Raw genomic sequence first — 22,286 nt, 5'->3', positions numbered from 1 at the left:
GACAACATATTCAACACCTTGCTGGCAACAGATAGGCCATAGTAATATTCCAAGACATTGCAATACGTGTTTTAGTGGACAAGGTGTTATTAGAACAAGGTTACTGAATAGCAGCATTATTTCAAATGGGAATGTGTTATCAGATGTACTGTAAATGAGTCTACAGTCCCCTAGCCTGCCAGCAGATGTTAGCTTGTTTTCTGTTCTGTAACCCTTAAGGACTGACGTATCTCCAACCACCTAGGTTTCGTTTCTATGTACGTGCTGCTAACAAGCAGAATGTCCAAGGTTGGATTTGGGTTGCCAACCAATTAGAATAGCCTTCCATGACCCTTTTTATATAATTTTGGACAATATTATAATAATGATTTTATTGTGATGTAGTCCAAAATCTGAACTTTACACAAATAAAGTAAGTACATCCATTAACTTAATACATAAAATCACAACTTCATAAAGAATAGAATCATATGTCTACGGTGAAGTTTAGAAAAAAAATCACAGAACATAAGCTTAAAAACGTAGAGACATAAGAATCATAAAAATGTGGCACACATGATAATAATACAATCAGAGAGTGATACCAATTCCAGAACAATGTCGGACAATATTATCTTGCTGCCACATTTTCTGCTTTGACGATTGCCCTACACCATGTGATTAGAAGTAGCTCAGGGTGTGTCTCACAGACAAGAGTAGGCAGAATAAAAACACATGGTCTAATCAAAGAAATATTGATAACACAAAGAATATATGTGATGGGTGCTTTCTGCAAGACACCTCATAAACATAAAGCAAATTTAAAAACTCAAAAGTTAAAAAGTCCAGCAAAAACACATTTTCTACTAGTGATGTCTAGAGTTAGTATAGTGACATTTGTAACAGATCACCTTGGCAAACTATTTCAAACAGTTTTGGTTCTTTTACAATTTTTTCGGGGGGAGGGGGTGAATACTCTACATATACAGCATAAAATTCTAATGCTGCAGAGAAAAGACACATTAGTTGTTCTGTGGGATGTCTACATATGTTTCGGCACACTGATTACATCAACACCATCCCTGCTGTTCTGCTGTTTTTAGTTGTGGCCCTCTTCAGGACGGTATATTGTTTTTCAGTTGACAAAAAGTTCAAAAAACAGATCCCCAGGTGTTTCACACTTTTTTTTGTGCTGTAAAAAATGGAGAAGCGGACTTTGTGTTAATGCTTGGTCTACAATGAAAGAACACGATAAAAACTCTTTTGGGAAAAGTTTGTGTGAGATGGGCCTTTTTATTTCCCATTTCTCAACTTTTCACTGAACTTTATATGCTCTTGTGGTTGGACTAAAGGTTGGTTTCTATAGCGGGGGAAGTGGAAGATCACTTCTTTTTCATGAATTCCGTTGTGCAGCGAAATTATTTCTTTTCTGCTTTCGCGGTCAATGCGTGATTTTGTCAGCCAGGAGGCACTTGTGAAAATATTTTATTTCAAGCCAAGATTTCTTCTCCGGACCTACTTATGGAAAACAATCATATTTTTGATTTTGCTAATTGTTTCTTAATATGCAGGATAGCACATGTTATCTAGCGTATGCACTAACCTTGTGTTTCTTTGGTGATTTATTGTTAGCATTGACGCTAGGTCCCAGAAGCCTTCAGACTTGATTCGGACACAGTCGTTCAGTTTAATGTCGTTTTATTTCTGTCTCGCCCACTGGCATGTGACGACAAAAGGTGGGGAGGACGTTAGGAGGGCTCTTCTTTAGTTACTCATAGGCTTTCCATAATTTAAAAGAAAAGACATCCAGATGTTTCTGTGCCTTAGTTCATGCCGCTTTTCACATCTCGGATATTGGAAAAAACGGGGATGGTTTACCTTATAAGTGATACCGGTGGGTTCAGAAGTCTCTCGGTTTGCAACAGCTCCTCTTGGTCTGCACGCGGAAGCCAATTCGTCTTTCGCAGTGCCGTGGGAGGATTGTTGTTCTCTTCCGTGTTTGCGTGTCACGTCACTGTACGTGTGCATGCCTGGTCCGCGTTTTTCTTTGGAAAAAACATATATGTCTGGTCCAGACGGCCATCTTGGAAAGGTGTAAATTCATTCGGAGGGCTGGTAACTCCGGCTGAGATTCCTTTTCTTGCGAAATATTTGACTGAGCTTATCCCGAAGTTCATTTATTCTGCATGATTGCACATTTTATTTGAAATTAATTACTTGTTGCAAATGGTGTCATGCTGCCATTGATGTGGTTTGTGATTGTTTCCTATTTTGGAGCACCTTCATACTCCTGATGGTCTGGAGAATATTATGGATTGTATGTGGCACATTATAAATTAATGAAGTCCTTCCTATACCCAATCCCATTGTGGAAGAGCCATGGAGTCATGGACTAGTGGTCTCTTAGTGCCTACTCTTTGGAAAATAATCTTTCTTCTATGTGTTTCCTAGATAGATGAAACAGATAATCTATCACAATATTCTCACCTTTTGTCCCTGACCCAAGTGTAAGGTGGACTAAAAGTGGGGTAATTGAGCTCTTTTGCGTGTTTTTTGACACTTCACAATGTAGTCCCTACTTCAGCTCAATCCCCCTTTAACAAAAAAATTGTGACTCAACCCTTTTTTACGCCTCACAGACAAGAGAACACCAATGAGATATTAACATGCACATTTCTATAATTATACATGATCCCCTAATCCAATCCCACCCCTCAATAGGTTTTACAGTTTGCCACGTAGAAGGACATCATAGATGACGCATCTAGTATTATAAAAGCTAGAACTAAGTGAGGAAACTTTGAGATCTTGCATGAATCGGATTGATGGGTGTTTATTCGCCCTGCTTTACTTCTTGAGATTAAAGCAGTTTTTCACCATCTCCTTTGAGTCTGTGCGGTTTTCGGGTCCGAAGTATTTAATTGGTAATTCCATCTAGCACAATAGATGCTTCGAGTTGCTACAGCACAAAACATTTTGGGCCTCATCATGAGTTGGGTGGTAGCCCATAAATGCGGCAGTAACTGTGTTACTGCCACATTTACCGCTCTGCCCAATTCCGAATCTGGTCTGTTTACCCCGGCAATATTACCGCAAAGTAATTGCACCAAAAATTCCCCATTAATTGACTCAATGGGGAATGTGGAGCAATGGTTAGCGCCCAACCCGTGATCCGGCATAAATATTGCCAGACGGGTGGGCTGTAACGCAAATGAAGTTGGGCGGTATCCTAGTCGGGATACCACCCAACTCTTGATGAGGCCATGAGATTTTAATTCTGCGTAAAGTAAATAGACAACTGAGTCTGTTTTATTTTGAAAAATTGAAATAACAGTTGTTGAACATTTTAATTGCAAAAATGTCTGAACTGAAACAAGTTTAACATGAGCATGCATTTGGTGTCTTGCAAAAGTAAACAGTGTCTCTATAAGAAAGTGGAACCAGTTTCCCATGTTTTAGCTCTTTCGTGTGTTATCAGAGAGGAAGTGTCTTGTTGAAAGAAATCTTGCCTGCAAATTGCATTGTTGTTTCCCTGTCTTATTCTGAAGACAGAATGTCCAGAATGCAGTAAACACCAGTAGTTATTGACTGCACTCTAAACATTCTTATTGGCTGAGAGGAGGTCAATAACAATCCACATGTGCTAATAGTTTAAAGCACTAAGTGCCAACCACTGGCCATGTGTCGGCTCTCATGGTGCTCACTCCCTTAAATGTGACTCATGTTTATAAATACAAAGTCACATTAAAGAAAAACAATTTTAAATATTATGAATGTTTTCTGCACATTTCGCTCTTGTTATTAATAAGTATTTGTATCTCTACAATCATTGCTCCTATGGTATTTATATAAAAGTTGGCTTCACTTAAAAAACAATCAACATAGCACAGGGACATATCCCCTCCAAAAACATCACCTATAACCACTTGTGTCCTTGCAATTGCTTCTCTGTTCAGTGTGTTCCTTGGTGATTGGGTCCTTGTGTGTCATTGCACAATGGTATGCAGCAATATTTGCAAGGTTTGGGATGTTCTTTGATTAGAATTTGTTATTATTGAGTCCCTCTTGCAGCGTGGCAGCCTGCAACACCCATATAAATGCCTGTGAACAATGTTCATGTTATAGACTAGTTGTGACATCACTAATGACCTGCAAAAAGAACACCTGGAACCACTTATTACAGGTGCGTCTGAGGCTACAATACCTGCTGCTGAGCTGGGCACATAGCAGAATGCCTGCTGTCATTGCAGACCTGTATTAAATGCTTGACAAGCTTTTCAGATCCCTTTATTGTAAAATAGCTTTCTGTGGCACTGATTTACACCATTCATTGATAAGGAGTGCTTTCTACTAATACAACATGTTGTGCACTGCTTGAGTCTAAAATGAAAGATCCTTAATCTATCTTCATGATATCAATTATTTTGAGCAAAACCAAAAGTTGATTGCTGGAAGGTTTTGAATAAATCATAACCACAGGCACAGCTTTGAGCAACCCTCCAGACCATTGTTTTTTGAGCCTGCAAAGCCATTACAGAAGAGGAAGCCATATGCAAAACAGACTTGGTCCCAACCCAAACTGGCAAGTCCAGCCCAAACTGCTAAGTCACATCTCTTCTGCGTGAGACCGCAAGCATCCCCAGCCATGTTTCAGCCTTGTTGGGTGTCATCAGTGAGGAGTAGCTTGCGTCTCTTGGCCCAGCAGGATCAAGACCCACATTTGGGCATACCCGTCCCGCTCGGGGTGACTAAAGCAAAACCAAAGATTGATGGCTGGAAGGTTTTGAATAAATCATAACCATGGGCACAGCTCTGGCCAACCATCCAGACCATCGTTTTTCAAATATTTTTAACCACAAAAACGTTTTTAGATGTTTATTTAATTAAACAATTTTTCTGCAACACATTAGATGCTGCCCCTTAGTGCTTGTATCAATCTAAACACATTTTTCATTGACATGTATCGACTACGGGAAGATCTCTGACATTAGCTTCAGCAAAAGGCTAGATATTAAAAGTGATGGAAGTGTTTCTTGACGTACTATACAGAATAATATGTGACCTACCATACATACAAATAAATATTGTAAGTCACCTTGGTGTCTTTTAAAGCAGCTCAGCCTTCAGTCTCGTTCCGCTGCTAGTTACAGCCCTGTTCCTCTGTTATGGTCACAGAACTCCTCAGTGAATTGCAATGTCCGTACAACCTACTGTATGGGGTACTTTAACCCATATATACGTGAGAAAAGCTCAGAGGTAACCCATTCACATTTGGAAATGGGCGATGTTGGTCAACATGGGTTCGATCCTTAGTGGAGTGCTTAGAAGATGCAGGAGTCTGGCATGAAATGTTATATTAATAATCCATAACCTAACCTACATCTCAAACTTAAATCGGGAGACAATGACAGAACAGAGAACAATACAGGAAATGATCTCATAGTACAAAGTTCACGCTGTAACTGACAGAGGAGCCACGATTCAAGCTGACGTTTATGACGATCATATTTAATGCATATATTTGTAAGGATCTCATTCAAATAAGAGTACATTTATGCAAAATATAAAACAGTAGTGGGCGGAGCAATGAACGAATGACATGTCTAGTGTCCGTATGCGACTGGTTGCTGTGCGATTAAATCACAATAACATTTGATAAAAAATCACTGTGAATTTGAATGTGACAGTGTTGCTATGATACAACATTACACGTTGATTTGCCAGTAAACGAGCCATTGACTATTCATTGTAATGATAATTGTAATTGATAAGTTTAACTAAATCAATGTCACACTAAAATTAAGCATTAGTTTAATTATAACCATTTGCAGCAGAACATACAAATTACAACTATGATATGATACCCTGGACTGGACAGTTCCCATCGGTATTCCTCCTCCGACATAACAGCACAATCAGTTAATTGTAGGACTCTGACACCTCACCATTGACTATGGGGTTTAGGGCTGATGGGAGTTGTTGTTCAAAACATCTGGAGAGCCAAAGGTTGCAGACCCCTGGTTTTCAGTTTCAGCTGATCACTAAGGAAGTCAGGGAAGTGATATCCCCATCCCTGCCAGCCTCTGTTCACTTCTAATCCCTCAGTGGCCATAAGGAATGTTGTATGTTATACAAGTTTGTGATTGATCCTTATCACAATCTCTGACACTTCTAACAGCTTTAACATGGGGATTGAGAAACAATTCTTCAGATAGCTTAGCTGCCCCTGTACCAAAGGCCATGCAATTGAGTTCAACTCAATTATGAATAGTTGGACTTTAACATGAGTATTGTGGAAAGTGGACTAACATCTTTGGAAACCGTAGAGAAAGGTGATCTATTCAAGGACACAGAGAACACCGGGGATCCCTGACTGTATCTCTCACATCTAGACTCTCGAGCGATCAACCCATGGCATGGCAGCAGAGGACGAGCCTCTAGTCAGCTCATCAAACCCCAGCTGTACTGAGAGAAAACTCCAGGGGTCTTAGGAAGTCCTCTTGCTCCAGTTCCACTTCTACTGTTTTGGTCAACATGGTGGGCCTCATTATAAATTGGGTGGTATGGTAAAGATGCAGTGGTAATACTGTGGTAATACTGTTACCGCCGCATTACTGCACTGTCCAATTATGAGTTTGGGGTTAAGGTGGAGAAATAAAATCCAGCAAGAAGCTGGATGTAATTCCGCCACCTTACTGCCCAGAATTGGCTAATTCAGCGGTATTACCGCCAACGGTAATACCACCAAAATCTCCCATGGAGTCCTATAGACTCCAATTTATCGGAACTAACACCACCTACCACAACTTGTAATCTGGCGGGAATACCGCCATACTAAGTGGTGGCATTGGTAATACAGTTTGGTGGTATCACTAAACTTATAATGAGGCCCAGCGCCTTGATCCCCAGTCTCTTACTGCAGGAAGGGACTTTCCTTCTTTCTTTCTTATTACTTCCCCAGAATGTCTTGTTTGCCCTATTCATCTCCCTATAAACATGACTAGATTGCATCTATTCCTCTATTTTGTGCTGGCCAAATAGGGAGACCCCACTGGTCACATCTAAGAAACATGTAGCAACATTAAAGCCCACACTGATTGGCTCCAAATACTGCTGACATAATCATCACTTCTCAGATAGCTAGATGGTGCCCGTGTTCACGCGTGCAGTGCCTCCTGTCATGATGACCACTGGCTATAACAGACAAGCGTGACACATAAAATCCAGTTCTGGGTTTTATTTAAAATATAAGAATAAACACTCCTTGCAATCTGGGTCAAAACAACAGAAACAATAGTACAGTATGGCTTCATTTGGGACGCGCCGCAGTGAAGCAGCTTGAGCTGTAGGTTCCCTACCCAGTTATTGACACCCTAAAAGGTTTATCTATGTGCAGGCTTTCTTAGGAAGTCCCAAATCCTGTAATGGAGTGCTTGCCAACTCAGTGCAGTTGAGTGCGGTCACTACCTGGTTCTAGGTTAGGGCCCAGATGCAAAGTCCAAGTCTCTCTTCTGCCCCCCTTGACAGCGATGATGGGCTTCTTTGGGAGTGAGATTTCTGCTCCACCAGGGACAAAGCAGTGGTGTAAAGGCACTGCCCACTTAGTCAATCCTAACCTCCTTTACACCACACCTCACTCTCGCACTTCCTCTGGCCTTGGCTTCAAATCGGGGCCTCTACCCTAACCACTCCCTGTTTGCTCGAGGACCCAAATTCTCTCAGTAACTTCTTGTCCCTTCCCTGTCCACCAGCTTCCTGATCTCTTCTGACTTTCCCCTCACTCTACTTCTTAATCTACCTCTTAGTTTTCTTTCATCTGCTTCTCACTGAGAGTGAGGTCCTGTTTCCACCCTCGTGGCCATCTGTTGTTCTCCTGCATGTCACAACCATAACCCCTGGCCTGGGAACTAGGGCTCTCTGGCCCTCACTATAGTATTCCTGCACAGCCCCAAGGGCCCAATCATGCCCCTCTCGGCTGTCCTGGAGCCGGTCCTGGCGCCTTTGGTGCCAGGCTCATATGGCAGGTGGAGTTTCCATTGGGGAATGGACTAACATGGCTGCCCCCACAAGGATCGTCATGGAACTGCATCATGCAGTCTAGCATCCAGGGAGGGGTCCGCCCTGGAGGCAACTGGGATACCTGCTGGGTATTTAAGCCACGCCCGAGCTGAGACTCGCGCTTCGCATTGTTTTGCAATTGCAGCGTGACGTTAACCAAGACCTGCTTGCAGCATCCTTGGCCTGCATCTTCAGGGAGAAGAAGAACACCATTATTCCTCTTTACCTGTTTCGCAGCCAGCTCCTTGTTCACTCCTGAATCTTCCCTGGAGTTTGTCTTCTTCCGCTAGCAACATCCTGGAGAAGAGACAAGAAGAGGACAATTAGTTAGCTTTCATCTTCGGATTCCATCGTCTCCAGACTCTGCTTACTTACCGAAGCTCTCCTGGAAATTCCAACCGCCGTCCAGACATCTTCCATCCTATGCTCTGCTTCCATCTGGCCGCATTTCATCCAGGAACTTCTCGGCGACCTGCAAGGAAGAATAGAACAGGTTAGCCTTATTCCAAAAGACGCTCATAGCCCACGCTCTGCACATTCTCTTAGCTTCTCAAGCACTGCCCTCTCCATAAGCTCGATGTCTTCATCATCCTTCTGCATCTACGAGAGAAGAAGAAGTTTAACAAGGCAACAACAATTGCGGACACACATTCCTTTTAAAAAAAAACCACTCACCTCAAGAGTGGAGTCGCAGCCGGCCTGGACTCCAGGGCCCACGCCAGTGAAGTAACTTGGCCGAAAGGTGCCAAGCCACGACGCGCACCTGCACAGAACGGCAGGACGGAGAGCGCCCCTTATCGAAGTACAAGGTGAGGGAGGCTCTAAGGGGGTTGCAAGGGGAACACTTGGGAGGCGGGTCCCCGAGAGGAGGTGATTGTAGCTAAAACTGAACTCCTGTCTTCCAGCATAGACCCACAGCAGTGCGAGTCCCCGGGGGAGGTGACTCCATCCCAGAAGCGCTCCAGACCAGTCGGGTGGCGTCCCTGTATCCACATGTGCAGTGTAACACTCACCTGTATCCACAAGGTGAGCGTTACAGTGCACATGTGGAGTTTGTGCATAGCTGCTGACCATTCCATAAGGTAGGTGCACTTTCTGTGCATTACTGCACCTCCAGGGGAATTATTGATCCTGAAAAATCGAAACTGGAAAAAAAAGAGAAGAGAAAGAAAAAAAATGAAATTTGCATAAATTTGTTTGAAAGGACTGTTTTATTTGGCATTTTCATTGTGCTGCCATTTTTTGAGCTTTTTAATACCTGGAGCTGCCTTGCTATTTTGGAAGGACAACTTTTTTTTCCACTATTGCCTGCTTATTTGACAGTTTTTTGGCCCTTCCAAGATGGCCGCCATGGTTTTCTTTGTTGTGTAGTCAGGCTGTGCTGAACCACCTCTCCCTGTGCTGCACTCCCATTGGTTGCTGAGTGTTTTTTTCCATCCAATCAGGGACCGGTAGGCTTCAGCCGGCCCTCTCAGCAAAGGCCCACTTCTAAGTCCCCTGTCTGCTTCCTGTCCGCTTCTGGAACGCTAATTTGGGTCCTTCCTGCACCTTAACCACAATGATGCTGCCACCTCACTCCTCTAAGAAATCCGGACTGCCTTGACTTTAACTCCTCCAGAACTATGGGTTAGTTCCCTCCTTATGGACTCACTCCTACCGCCTTTGACAATCAGTGTTCTTTCTGCTTGTTACTCCCATGTTGTCATCCCGATGCGCAGTGCTTCCTAAAACCCTTTGCTAACATCCGATTCCAAGATTGAAAAGTCAAATCTTGCTGTTTTTGCTTTGTGCTAAGTCAAATCTTGCTGTTTTTGATTTGTGCTAAAAAGTCAAATCTTGCTGTTTTTGCTTTGTGCTAAAAAGTCAAATCTTGTTGCCCATTGCAAAATTCTCTGTATTTCGCTTGTATACAATTTCTTCTCTGTAACTTGCCAGCCCAGTGACCTCACCACTCTCTTTTGTCCCACACCTACCTGCCTTAGGCCCCCCAGTATCTCCATCCTCTCCACATTTCCACCCCAATGGCGCTTTCTGTTTCTCCTATCTTTTCCAACTGCTTCTCCATTGACTTTCCTTCCCTTCTCACTAAGTCTGGTAGGAAGAAGTTCAGGATATCTTGGCCTCTAACTCTGGTCTTCCTATCGCCGACACCTACTCCACTGCTTCCGCCAGAGAGACCCTCACCAACATCCTCTTTGGCGTTCCTTCGCCAGATCTATGGACTCCTCATATGGTCTCTGTGCTCTGCCCTATCGCCTCCTCTCCCATTAATGGTGGCACTCGCTGGGAAGTTCTCATGGCTTCCTTTGACTCCTCTAAAGTCATCATTAATGTCTACCTAAATGGCACTGTCATTCAAGCCTCAGGCCAATCTCCTCCTCTTTGATAGGCGCTTCCCTCGCCTCATCAATTTCCTCTCATCTCCTGCTGTCCCCCCTGTCCCCCGTTGGCTACCTTGCCCTCTCTCTCCACCTCCTCCTATTCCCCTCCTAGGGCTCTTTCTCCTCCGCAGGGCGTAACTCTGATCTGTACCCCTCCCCAGAAGGTCTTTAAGGCTGGCAACCTTCTTCATATTGCCACTCTCAACTCTCGCTCTGCTGTCAAACACTCCTCTGATATCTGCCACCTTCTTGAAGAACTAGACCTTGATGTCCTTGGTTTTACTGAGACATGGTTCACGGCCAGCTCTGTCATGAGCTTTGACACTCTCCTCCCTGATGGCTACAATATCCTCTCAGCACCCAGATCCTCCCGGTCTGGTGGGGAGGTAGCTCTTATCTTTCCTGAGTGGATTCCTGCTTCTATCATTCCCACTCAGACCTACTCCTCTTTTGAATGCCTTGTCTCTAGGCTTTCTCTCTCGCCTACCCATTCTCTTACTGTGGTTACCATCTACCGGTCTCCTGGTCAAATCACCTCATTTTTCTCTGAGTGGGCAGACCTCTCCTCCTCTCTCCTGGCCTCTACCACTCAACTCCTCCTCCTCGGTGACCTCAATGTACATTTAGACTCTCTTTGCTCCTCCTCTGTACTCTTCCGTGACCTCTGCGACTACCTCCTGTCCATCCTCCCCTCTGGCCCGACTCACTCTGCAGGGCACACACTCGATGTCTTGATCTCCTCTGACCTCCCCCTCTCCATCCCTCTGACCACTCCTCTCTCCTGGAGCGATCACTCTCTCCTCTCCTCTCATCTCTCCCTCTCTTCCCCCCAAGCCAAGCCTACCCCAACACTGCCACCTACCTTCTCGCACATCCGGCCCATGAAGCGTGTGTCAGTTGAGGCTTTTGCCGCCACTTTATCTCCCCCCTCCACCTTTGGCTGTCTCACATCCTGACACATCCCTGTCTTTGCTCTACTCTTCAATTTCTGATACGCTTGATGCTCTTGCCCCTGTCATGAGGATCTGTTTGAAGTCCAAAGCCAAGTGCAATTCCTGGTATGACTCTGACCTAGCTACACTTAAATGTAAGTGTAGGGTGGCTGAGAGGAAATGGAGGACTTCCTGTTCATCCTCTGACAAACTGGCCTGTCGCCTGCTACAAAGGCAATACTGACTCTCTGTCCTCACCAAGAAGAGAGTCCACATTTAAGCTCGTGTCTCTGTGGCATCTAACAACTCGGCCGAACTCTTTAAAATCTGCAAGGAGCTGGCCAACCCTGCTGCAGTCTCTACCCCTCCTGTTGCCTCCCAGGCTCTTTGCAATGCCATTGCCTCTCACTTCATTTAAAAAACCCAGGACATCCTTTCCACCCTTTCCACCCACCCCCCTCCTCTCCCCTCCCCATCACTGCTTGCTGACCCTCCTTTAGGCAACCCCCACCATCCTTCCCATCCTTTCCTCTTTTCTCCCCTGACGAGTTCGCTAGACAAGTCCGATTTATGAAAGCCTTGTCAAAACAGGTTCATCCCTGTTCCTCTAAAACCATCAAGGACCACATTGACACCCTCGCTCCGGCCCTTGCTGATGTTGCAACCACGCCTTTGCCTCGGGATCTTTCCCCTCCCCTCTGAAGCACTCCTTTGTGCATTATCCTCTCAAGAAACCCACAGCTGATCCTTCTTGCCGAGCTAACTATCGCCCAATTTCCATTACTCCCTTTCTTGGCAAACTCCTGGAAAAGTTGGCCATTTCTCACCTTAACCTTCATTCCAATTCTGTTGGCTGTATCCATGACCACAAGTTTGGCTTCAGAGCTGCCAGAAGCATAGAACCTGCTCTCCTGAACATCTGTGAAGATCTGCTCTCCAAACTTGACTCTAACATTCCCTCTGTCCACATCCTCCTCAATCTCTCTTCTGCCTTCGGCATGGTCAACCATATCATCCTGCTCAACCGTCTCTGTGAAAACCTAGGTATCACTGATTAGGCTTTGGCCTGGCTGACCTCTTTCCTCCCAGATCGACCCTGCCAGGTCCAACTTGGATCCTTCCTTTCATCTATCTTCCTCTCTACCTGTGGTGTTCCCCAGGGGTCTAACCTCTCGCCCTGGCTTTTCAACCAATACCTGGCAACTCTCGCCCACTGCATTGCCACTTTCTGCTCTAATTTCCAGTGCTACGCTGACGACACTCAACTCATTTTCAGGCTGCCCTCTGCCACCTCCTCTCCCTCTCCCATCTCTAATTGCCTAACTGCCATTCCAGATTGGTGTGCCGCCAATGATCTTTGTCTGAATGCCAGCAAGATGGAGATCCTCCTCATTGGCACACCTTCACTATCTTTTCCCCTCACTCTCTGGCCGGCCTCCCTTGGCCCTCCTCCTACCCCCATATGCGAGGCTAAGAACCTTGGGGCCATCTTTGACTCCACCCTTTCCTTCTCCTCCCACATCTCTGAGGTCCCTAAAAAAGTCAAATTTCCGACTGCACCTCCTCAGAGGTACTTTGCCTTTCCTCTCCTTCCCCCAGAAGCTCATGGTATCCCAAGCTCTGCTTCTCTCTAGCTTGGACTATTGTAACAGCCTCTTTCTAAATCTACCTGCCTCTACTCTCCGCCCTCTGCAACTAATCCAGAACAGGACTGCAAGACTTGTCCTTGGCCTCGAGCCCTGGGATCGTATCTCTCCAGCTCTGAAATCTCTCCATTGGCTCCCAGTGGATGCAAGGATTACATTCAAAACCCTCTGCATTGTCCACAAAGATTCCTGGGGCCTGGGTCCAAAATACCTTCAGCTATCCCTATGCAAATACCTCCCCTCTCGAGCTCTTCGCTACTCTACCTCCAACTCCCTCAGGGTCAGTCGTTTTTCAAAGAAATGAGCTGGGGGTAGATCTCTGTCTTCGGCTGGGGCCTCCCTCTGGAACAGCCTCCCTGCCACTCTAAAACTTGAGGAGCACCATCACCGGTTCCGCAAGCACCTAAAGAACTTTCTCTTTTCTTCTGCCTTTGCTCCCCCTCTCCCCTGCTGATCTGTTCTCTCTTGGCACCGTGCACCTGGCCACCCTCTGTACTCCAGGCCCAGGTACCTGCTCACCCTGCCACCCTCCTGCACTGCCTCTGGGCCACCCCTTGCACTAGGGTCTGTATGTGTACCCATACAGCCCCCCTTTTTCTTCCTGCACTTATCAGACCTACCCTGTCTGCTGCCTTAAAACTAGCACTTGCAAATTGCTGGCTGCACTAAAACTGTTTGTTGTCTTATTATTTATTTATTGTTATTTATCTGTTTCTCCTCTGCTCCGCACTTTCCATTTCTCCCCCCTTCCATGCACTTTTCCCCTCCCCCTCTCCCATTCACTTGCGTGTTCTCAATGTCACTGGGACTAGTAAGATCGCTGTTTTGTTCTCCCCTGTTACCCTCCCTTCCCTTGTCGCGCTCTGAAAAACTTGTGTACGAGCGCGATAGAAATAAAATATCAATATCAATATCAATCTGACTCTGGAGTTAAGTTCTTTTTCTTAACTCCCATCCAGCTTCCTTCTTCCCTGACTCCAACAATCGCTCAAACTCCTCCTGTCTAATGTGATGTTTACCGGCCTCCCCTCAAAATGCCTCTTCTGCCTTCTGATTCTTTACTCCTCCCAATTATTCTGGGCAACCACATCCTTAAACATATTTCCCCTTTCTCCTCCACTCCAGCTCCTTCCTTAACTTCTCCAACTTATTTTCTCTGCTGTTCTTTATAGGTACCTTTGCTTGTAATGTATCTTCCTTCCATCTGCTGATATTCTACCCTCCCACTGATTCCCAACTCCTCTCCAGATAAATCTTTCATCCTTTAGTTCTCAATGCTCCCTCCTTCTGCCTCTTTCTGTTTCTCCAACTCCTTTACTCCACCTACTTTCATATCTCCTCCTACCCCCTTCCATCTGCTAACACCCTCCTACCTCTTCCAGCATCATTCCACCATCCTCCTATACATTTACGACCTCCTCCAACAACTACTTCACCCCTTTCCTAGATCTTTCCTAGATCTTCCCAACTCCCCCAATAAACCACCTTCCACTTCCGCTGCTGACCCCCCATCTTCCACACCCACCTCTACATCTCCCTCCTTCTATAACTCTCATCCAACCCCTGCAGGGATATGGTGCCCTGCTCACCCTGAAAGGATATAATGACCTGCCCACTAACCCCTTCTTCCCCCCTTTTCCTCTGTACAGAGTTAATTATTTCCACTGCTCCCCCAGACCCTTGCATTGCACTCAACTCCAGGCTCTCATGCTCCCTGGCTGTCCTCCACACCTGCTTCGGGATGAGTCTCACCAAGAAAGCGGCTATAAGGTGGGGGCCATCTTTGATTCCAATACAGTGCCTGTTTTTCCCCTGTATACCTGTGATCTGTCACCTTCCCCCTGCTGTAAACACAGTAAGCCGTGGATTCCAACTTGACTTTCAGGGTACCCCTAGTCATAACTCTTTCCCCTGGTGCTCGCTGGGATCAGACCTCTGTTGGTTATGGATTGTAGAGGGACAGAAAGGCTGCAATTTAATTTGGTCTTCCCTCTTTTGTGAAATGGGTGTGGGTTCTGCTCAGCTATTTTCCACGGATCTTATGGAACACTTCAGTGGGATGACCCATTTTGCTCACCCCAGTCTTCATATGCCTGTGATTTTTATATCCTGGTCTGGTTTGAGTTTTCACTGAGTAACCCAGAGGGATTGTGGGAGTTTTGATCCTTCGCATTCTACCCTATAAAAACACCTTGGGGGGCCTGGGCTGGGGTACTTTACTATGGGCCTCAAATAAATGATGTTCATAAAGTAGGATCTCAATACATTTAGTCCCTTGAAATTCCTTTCCTTAACAAGTTACATGAACGGAACTTGGCTCATCAGACTAGTCATAAACGAAGCACCACAGAAGGTCTAGCATATATGCCTCGCCAGTATTTCTCATAAAGCTATTGATTCTAATGGATTGTCTCCTCCTATGCATTTCTTATCTTTGATATATCCGATATCCTGCTAGCAGATTTGGAAACATTTTACAGCAGAGGGTTCTGTGCGTCGACAACTAAATGTCCCTCAGTGGCTTCCATCCCACTCTCGACCATAACATGTAAACTGGAATAAATAGCAAGCATCGCGTCCGTTGCCTCAGTTCTGTTTTTCTGCATACATAGCACAAATGGGTAAGAATCACCTCAGTATTATTCAACTGTGCTTTTGTCCCAATCTTCGAAGAATTTCTATTTCAAAGACCGGGTTTAAAATGTGTACCAACTGTGGGTCGAAGATGTCTATCAACGATCTGCATCGAATATGCCTTTGGTGTCTTGGAACCGGCCACAAGGTTGATGATTGTGGCTCATGCCAGTCAATGTTAAGGCCTTGAAGGAGAGGAAGGGAACGCTCACCATAGGTATGCCCTGTCTAAGTCTCCTTCTACTACCCCATCCAACATGATGTCATTCTATTCGAGAATCTCGAGGGATATTTCACCCCAGCTGGAGAAGAAGCGTTTGAAACATTCTAAGCGCTCTCAGTCGAGAAGTGGTTCTCGGCACTCGTCATCGTCGGCCTCTCATAAGAAGTCGAACAAGAGGCGTCATCCAACCAGCTCATTATCTTCTGACTCCTCCCCCAATAGGAAATGGGTACGTTTCCCCGGTGAGTGAGCATCAAAAGCCAAAGGGATGGATTTTCGCCTACAAATGATGAAAGTGTTTGAGAAGGCGGCTTTTCCCACCCCTTCAAAAGAATCGAAGGGGGCTTTAGACCCTACCACGCCTTATAAGGCCGATAGGGAGTCAGTTGAAAATGTTGCTCATACGTCTTTGATCCCGGGCAAGAAAGCAGCAAAGTTTCCTCGAGAAGTGGTGAGAGTCACGAAAGTTTGAGATGCCTCGAAGCCTAAGCCTCTGCCCTCCACTCCTTCGAGGGAATTTGCGCTCAATCCCAAAACTGTTGAAGTTGAAACCATCGACATCTTCGATGGATCTGTCAAAGAGTTTCAAACCCCTAGCCAAGAAGGACTTTTTTAAGTCCATGAGCTCAAATGTTGATGAGGATGAGGAGGATGAAGATACTCCTCTATTTGGCCTGGAATTTGATACTCCAAATGTACCTGAGGTGTTCATATCTGAGAAGTCCAGGTCACAGAACATTGCAGACTCATTGAAGGATGCTACTTGGCTAGATACCTCTCCTGAGGTTGATTTTGCCACCCCTGATCCTACTGCACACGCAGATGCTTCGTATAGAACTGTCATGGGTGAAGTGACAGAGTATCTAGCCTGGGGTAGACCTGTCTGTGCATTTGAGCAGAATTACCCTACTGACATCCTCAATAAAGGTCCTCCAAAGGATCCTGTCCTACCATTCCATACAGCCCTAAAGTGCAAGGTCCTGGAAAACTGGAATAAACTGGACACTACTACGGCTGTCAATAAGGACTTTACAAAAAAACAGGCCTTCTGCTGTGGATCCAGAGTTCTTGTCAAATCATCCTACTCTGGAAAGTCTGGTGATTCAGGCAGCCACATCATACTTCGGGAGCGGCAGCAAAATCACTGGGTGCAGTGATTCGTCAACTGCAGCAGGCACACACGACCTCTCAGAATTGTCGGGGTCGGTCCTCTCGATACTCCTCTTTGGTCAGAAAAGGACAAGAGACCAGATTTCTCAAAGGGGACACAGAAGGTTTCTTCATGGTGGACAAGGATGTGGCGGTAAGCTTTTCCACGCAGCCGCAACCTTCTTTGACATTCGTAATAGCCACAACACCTAAACCTCTCTGAGGCCTTGGTCCACAGGACAGTAGTCAGGGGCAGATTGACACAGCATTTGGAAGAATGGTGAAGCATTACATCCGATACACGGACACTGCAAACAGTAGCCCACAGTTACTGCCTCCCATTCATAAAAAGGCCTCTGGATTGTCCACCGAGCAGTTAATCCCTTTGGGATCCAGATCTGCTCAGCTTACAAGATTTTTTTAACCTGTTAGAGAAAGGTGCAATAGAAAGGGTACCTGTAGCAGACATAATTGTGAATATTAGCTTGCGTCACATCTAGGCAGAATTGTGAATATTAGCTTGCATCACATCCGGATGGAACTGTGAATATTAGCTTGCACCATATCTACACAGAACTGTCAATATTAGCTTGCCTCACATCCGGACGGAAGTGTGAATATTAGCCTGAGCCACATCTGGACGGAACTGTGAATATTTGCTTGCATCACATCCGGACGGAACTGTGAATATTAGCTTGCGCCACATCTAGACGAAACTGTGAATATTAGCTTGCCTCACATATGGACGGAACTGTGAATATTTGCTTGCATCACATGTAGACAGAATTGTGAATATTAAATGTCAAGGTTAGGGAATCTGATGCACTTTGGTGGATTTCAGAGATAGGAAATGTGATGCACTTAGATGGATTTTCAGGGGAGGGGTGGGAGGTGGGCCACACTCAGATTGATACTTAGATGAATTTCAGGGGTAGGAGTTGTGGCACAGTTGGGAAGTGTGGAGCACTTGGATGAAATTCCATCACTTTGACCAACAATCAGTTATAATAACCTAACTCCTCTGCATACACCTCTCAAACTCTGGACTTAAAACAACCAGATGTCCACAGCACCACAGTTTGCACATACTGCACAACACCACAACAACAAAACAAACCACACATAATCTTGCAGAACAGCATATGGAGGCCAACTTCTGAAAATCACAATTATGCTCAGTGAACAGTGTTCCCAAACTGAAGCTGTCAACATCACGTCATAGCTTGCTTGCTCTTTTCCTGCTCAACCCTACTAACCACCCGCCCTCCCTTGTTGAATTACAGATCCGTCCGATCGACTGGAGACCACACATGTGTCATCAGTGTGCGACATATAAACCTTCAACATTAACATTAACACCCAAATCAGAAACATACAGATTAAACAGGACAAGAACAGACACTCGTTTTATACCTCTTCTGATTAGTACCTGGGCAGAAATGGCACACACACCATTAAAGCTTATACAGGCTTTATTATTATGGTAAAGCATTTGACAGGCATATAGTAGGTTAGCCGGCATTCCAAGATAATGGAGTTTTCTTCTCAATTTGACTCTATCAGCAGCATCGAAAGCCACTGAGAAATCCACATACAATGCACATAAAGGTGACACATCTCTTTCCCTGGACTGCTCAGTTAGCATGTTGACCACACATGCATGTTGGTGGAGAGACCTCAGCTAAAACCAGTCTGAAGGCAGCTCAAGACCTCACTACTCTCCACCCACCTGTTTAATTCCTTCACCAGGCAAGTAGCACAGATCTTTGCTAGTATTATCTGTTCAGGCCAAAAGCCTAAAACTTTCCGGGTCCTCTCTCTTACCACTTTTGAAGACTGGGATAAGATGAGACATTAACAAGGAATCCGGTATTTCCTTGCTCTCCACTATCTTACGGAACAATAGCAGCAATATCTTTGACCAAACAGGCGGATTCCCCTTCACAATCAGATTACAATGCCCACCTGGACCTGGAGCACTGGATTGTTTGAAATGCTTTATTATTCTTTATTATGTTCATTAAATCTCTCTGTGAACATTCCAGCCCTAGACCTATTACGGACGGCTCAGCTTGCTCCGCGGCATGGAATTGATTACTTAAGTACCTACACCATGTAGCTTCACTGATACCGCAGACCAGCTCATAGGTGGCTTTCAAAGAGTGTTTATTGAAGACTGACCAAAGACGTTTAGTATCACCAGACCTCAATAAATTATACACAGATTGCCAGGCTGCATTATGGCCCTGCCCCTTGTATATTCTTACCCACTTCCAGGATCTGTTTTTAGATTATCTCAAATTCTTTCTCATCAGCTCGGCCAGTAGGCATGAACGCAATAGATCTCAGTTCTTGTCTCCACAACATCTTTTTACAACTGATCAAAATACAGTCTTGATGGCCCCCTTCCCAAAGGAACATACAATTACCAAAATAACATAACATAGGTAATAACTTTAAGATAATCAAGCTTATGCAGTTAGCAAGCTCATTAGGGGGATCCAGGGTTTTATAATCCTCGTTCAACAGTGTCATGAAATTATTGATCTTTTGCACATTCCTATCAGACTTTCAATCCCAATCTGTTCCCACCAGCATTGATAGCCGCAGTGCCCACCGTATCATAGAGAATCACTGGGACACAAGGCCAGGTGAACGTAGCTGTTAAAGTCATCTCATGGGCACTAAAGTCAGTGAATAGAATATTCATATCTACAGCATTTTGCAGCATAGAAACACAAGCAAGAAGATAGTCAATGGTTCAGGATTTATGTCCACTTCTCCACATATCGGACGCAGGGATATCCCCCCCTGCAACTCCATTCAATATGTGTAGCTCCAGGTCTTCAAAGGATCCCACACCTGGCAGGAGAAGACTTCCCACACTGCTTCCTGGACGAGTTATTACAACCAGACCTATCATTAGTCCCCAGAGGAGGTTTGGGTCAATGGTTCAAGACTTATGTCCACTTCTCCACATATCGGACGCAGGGATATCCCCCCCTACAACTCCATTAAATATGTGTAGCTCCAGGTCTTCAAAGGATCCCACACCAGGCAGGAGAAGACTTCCCACGCTGCTTCCTGGACAAGTTATTACAACCAGTCCTATCATTAGTCCACATAGGAGGTTTGGGTCAATGGTTCAAAACTTATGGCCACTTCTCCACATATCGGATGCAGGGATATCCCCCCCTCGAACTCCATTAAATATGTGTAGCTCCAGGTCTTCAAAGGATCCCACAACAGGCAGGAGAAGACTTCCCACGCTGCTTCCTGGACGAGTTATTGCAACCAGACCTATCATTAGTCCCCATAGGAGGTTTGGGTCAATGGTTCAAGATTTATGTCCACTTCTCCACATATCGGACACAGGGATATCCCCCCCTACAACTCCATTCAATATGTGTAGCTCCAGGTCTTCAAAGGATCCCACACCTGACAGGAGAAGACTTCCCACGCTGCTTCCTGGACGAGTTATTACAACCAGACCTATCATTAGTCCCCAGAGGAGGTTTGGGTCAATGGTTCAAGACTTATGTCCACTTCTCCACATATCGGACGCAGGGATATCCCCCCCTACAACTCCATTAAATATGTGTAGCTCCAGGTCTTCAAAGGATCCCACACCTGGCAGGAGAAGACTTCCCACGCTGCTTCCTGGACAAGTTATTACAACCAGTCCTATCATTAGTCCACATAGGAGGTTTGGGTCAATGGTTCAAGACATATGTCCACTTCTCCACATATCGGATGCAGGGATATTCCCCCCAACAACTCCATTAAATATGTGTAGCTCCAGGTCTTCAAAGGATCCCACATCGCGTCCGTTGCCTCAGTTCTGTTTTTCCGCATACATAGCACAAATGGGTAAGAATCACCTCAGTATTATTCAACTGTGCTTTTGTTCCAATCTTCGAAGAATTTCTATTTCAAAGACCGGGTTTAAAATGTGTACCAACTGTGGGTCGAAGATGTCTATCAACGATCTGCATCGAATATGCCTTCGGTGTCTTGGAACCGGCCACAAGGTTGATGATTGTGGCTCATGCCAGTCAATGACTGTTAAGGCCTTAAAGGAGAGGAAGGGAATGCTCACCATAGGTATGCCCCGTCTAAGTCTCCTTCTACTACCCCTTCCAACATGATGTCATTCTATTCGAGAATCTCGAGGGATATTTCACCCCAGCTGGAGAAGAAGCGTTTGAAACATTCTAAGCGCTCTCAGTCGAGAAGTGGTTCTCGGCACTCGTCATCGTCGGCCTCTCATAAGAAGTCGAACAAGAGGCGTCATCCAACCCGCTCATTATCTGCTGACTCCTCCCCCAATAGGAAATGGGTACGTTTCCCCGGTGAGTGAGCATCAAAAGCCGAAGGGATGGATTTTCGCCTACAAATGATGAAAGTGTTTGAGAAGGCGGCTTTTCTCACCCCTTCAAAAGAATCGAAGAGTGCTTTAGACCCTACCATGCCTTATAAGGCCGATAGGGAGTCAGTTGAAAATGTTGCTCATACGTCTTTGATCCCGAGCAAGAAAGCAGCAAAGTTTCCTCGAGAAGTGGTGAGAGTCACGAAAGTTTGAGATGCCTCGAAGCCTAAGCCTCTGCCCTCCACTCCTTCGAGGGAATTTGCGCTCAATCCCAAAACTGTTGAAGTTGAAACCATCAACACCTTCGATGGATCTGTCAAAGAGTTTCAAACCCCTAGCCAAGAAGGACTTTTTTAAGTCCATGAGCTCAAATGTTGATGAGGATGAGGAGGATGAAGATACTCCTCTATTTGGCCTGGAATTTGATACTCCAAATGTACCGGAGGTGTTCATATCTGAGAAGTCCAGGTCACAGAACATTGCAGACTCATTGAAGGATGCTAGTGGGCTAGATACCTCTCCTGAGGTTGATTTTGCCACCCCTGATCCTACTGCACACGCAGATGCTTCGAATAGAACTGTCATGGGTGAAGTGACAGAGTATCTAGCCTGGGGTAGACCTGTCAGTGTATTTGAGCAGAATTACCCTAATGACATCCTCAATAAAGGTCCTCCAAAGGATCCTGTCCTACCATTCCATACAGCCCTAAAGTGCAGAGTCCTGGAAAACTGGAATAAACTGGACACTACTACGGCTGTCAATAAGGACTTTACAAAAAAACAGGCCTTCTGCTGTGGATCCAGAGTTCTTGTCAAATCATCCTACTCCGGAAAGTCTGGTGATTCAGGAAGCCACATCATACTTCGAGAGCGGCAGCAAAATCACTGGGTGCAGCGATTCGTCAACTGCAGCAG

The sequence above is a fragment of the Ambystoma mexicanum genome, chromosome 10, assembly GCF_040938575.1.
Source record: "Ambystoma mexicanum isolate Mex_15411 chromosome 10, UKY_AmexF1_1, whole genome shotgun sequence".
Lineage (NCBI taxonomy): Eukaryota > Metazoa > Chordata > Amphibia > Caudata > Ambystomatidae > Ambystoma > Ambystoma mexicanum.
This window is presented reverse-complemented; position numbering follows the sequence as displayed.